The following is a 2,982-nucleotide window of genomic DNA, read 5'->3' as shown; positions in this document are numbered from 1 at the left end:
CTTGTTTTTAGCTGACTCATTTCTAAGGTTTTAATATGTTAGTGTTTTTTATTAATTTGTTGTTTAATCAATATTGGTAAGCATATTATGTGTTTCTTGGTGCCTGGGATGTGCTGTTAGTGTTTTTACTGAGCTATAATGTAAATGAGGTCTCTATATCAGCATCTTTCTAAATAAATATATATATACATACAGCCCAATTTGATCTAATGTGGACCAGTCCATTAAAAAGAAGGAAGGAAGGAAGGAAGGAAGGAAGGAAGGAAGGAAGGAAGGAAGGAAGGAAGGAAGGAAGGAAGGAAGGAAGGAAGGAAAGATGGAAGGAAGGAAAGAAGGAAGGAAGGAATGAAGGAAAGATGGAAGGAAGGAAGGAAGGAAGGAAGGAATGAAGGAAAGATGGAAGGAAGGAAGGAAGGAAGGAAAGACAGAAGAAAGAGAGAAAGAAAGGACAGATGGAAGGAAGAAAGGGAGGATTGGAGGAAGGAAGGAAAGATGGAAGAATGGAAGGAAGAGGAGAGAAGACAGTAAGTAAGGAAGGAAGGAAGGAAGGAAGGAAGGAGTGAAGGAAGAGGAAGGAAGAGAAGAGAAGACAGGATGAAAAGATTAGGAGGAAGGAGGAAAGGGAGGATCGAAGGAAGGATGTAAGGAAGAGGAGATAAGACTGTAAGGAAAGATGGAAGGAAGGAAGCAAGGAGGGAAGGAAGGAAGGAAAGACAAAAAGAAGGAAGGAAGAGATCACAGGATGAAAAGATGGAAGGATGAAAAGATGAAAGGAAGAAAGGGGGGATCGAAGGAAGGGAAGAAGAAAGGAAAGATGGAAGGAAGGAAGGAAGGAAGTAAGGAGTGAAAGATAGATGGAAGGAAGAGAAGGCAGGAAGGAACGAAAGAAAAGAAAGAAAGGACAGGTGGAATGAAGAAAGGGAGGAAGGAAAGACAGAAGAAAGAGAGAAAGAAAGGACAGATGGAAGGAAGAAAGGGAGGATTGGAGGAAGGAAGGAAAGATGGAAGAATGGAAGGAAGAGGAGAAAAGACAGATGGAAGGAAGAGAAGACAGGAAGGAACGAAAGAAAGAAAGGACAGATGGAAGGAAGAAAGGGTGGATGGAAAAATGGAAGGAAGGAAGAGAGGATTGAAGGAAGGAAAGATGGAAGGAAGAGGAGAGAAGACAGTAAGGAAAGATGGAAGGAAGTAATGAAGGAGTGAAAGAAAGATGGAAGGAAGAGAAGACAGGAAGGAACGAAAGAAAGAAAGGACAGATGGAAGGAAGAAAGGGTGGATGGAAAAATGGAAGGAAGGAAGAGAGGATTGAAGGAAGGAAGGAAAGATGGAAGGAAGAGGAGATAAGACAGTAAGGAAGGAAGGAAGGAAAGATGGAAGAATGGAAGGAAGAGGAGAGAAGACAGTAAGGAAGGAAGGAAGGAAAGATTGAAGGAAGGAAGGAGTGAAAGACAGATGGAAGGAAGAGAAGACAGGAAGGAACGAAAGAAAGAAAGGACAGATGGAAGGAAGAAAGGGTGGATGGAAAAATGGAAGGAAGGAAGAGAGGATTGAAGGAAGGAAGGAAGGAAGGAAGGAAAGATGGAAGGAAGAGGAGAGAAGACAGTAAGGAAAGATGGAAGGAAGTAATGATGGAGTGAAAGAAAGATGGAAGGAAGAGAAGACAGGAAGGAACGAAAGAAAGAAAGAAAGTACAGATGGAAGGAAGAAAGGGTGGATGGAAAAATGAAAGGAAGGAAGAGAAGGGTCTAAGGGAAGTATGTGTGCATGTTTCACTTTGTCTTTAACTCTCTGGAGAAGCATCAAATTGAAACTCAACGACCGACAGAAAGAAAGTAAAAAAAGGGGGGGGGGGCATAAACCAGATACAAAAACGATATGAAAGAAAAGTCATAGCCAAGAGGGCGACGAAAGAGAATGAGACGAGATGAAAGGAAATACTTGAAGGTTAGCCGGGGTAATTATTGTGTTTCTCCACTTGAAAGACTTCAATTAAAACTGTGAGGGGGTTTTATGTGAAGAACACTTGCCGCTGGACGCTAACGTGATGATAATATGGAGATGTAGGCTATCTGTGATTACGGTCACAGCGGGGCGAGCGGAGGGGAGTCGGCCAGCGCTGATCGGCAGAGACTGCAGAATTAGATTTTATAGAGGAAGTACACAAGGAGAATAAAAGTAGTTTCTATAGCTGCGTGGTCTCATGCTAACAGGCTAACGCTAATCACCTCAACAAGACGAGATGTAGCCTGAAGTTACACGAACAGGTTTGTAATTTCAAGGTCTTTACAGTAGAGCTCAGTATCAGGCTTTCACACACACAGGATCGAAGGAAGGGAGGAAGGAAGGAAAGATAGATGGAAGAGGAGAGAAGACAAGAAGGAAAAACAGATGGAAGGAAGAAAGGAAGAAAAGATTGAAGGAAGGAAGGAAAGCTGGAAGGAAGAGGAGAGAAGACAGTAAGGAAAGATGGGAGGAAGGAAGGATGGAAGAAAGGGAGGATCAAAGGAAGGAAGGAAAGCTGGAAGGAAGAGGAGAGAAGACAGTAAGGAAAGATGGGAGGAAGGAAGGATGGAAGGAAGGAAGGAAAGATTGAAGGAAGGAAAGAAGAGAAGACAGGATGAAAAGATGGAAGGGAGGATCGAAGGAAGGAAGGAAAGCTGGAAGGAAGAGGAGAGAAGACAGTAAGGAAAGATGGGAGGAAGGAAGGAAGGAAGGAAGGAAGGAAGGAAGAAAAGATTGAAGGAAGGAAGAGAAGACAGGATGAAAAGATGGAAGGAAGAAAGGGAGGATCGAAGGAAGGGAGGAAGGAAGTAAAGCTGGAAGGAAGAGGAGAGAAGACAGTAAGGAAAGATGGGAGGAAGGAAGGAAGAAAAGATTGAAAGAAGGAAAGACAGATAGAAGGAAGAGGAGACAGGATGAAAAGATGGAAGGAAGAAAGGGAGGATCGAAGGAAAGATGGAAGAAAAGGAGAGTCGGCCAGCG

The sequence above is a fragment of the Scomber japonicus genome, chromosome 3 (genome assembly GCF_027409825.1).
Source record: "Scomber japonicus isolate fScoJap1 chromosome 3, fScoJap1.pri, whole genome shotgun sequence".
NCBI lineage: Eukaryota > Metazoa > Chordata > Actinopteri > Scombriformes > Scombridae > Scomber > Scomber japonicus.
The sequence above is the reverse complement of the archived record's forward strand: the minus strand, read 5'-3'. Positions refer to the sequence as shown.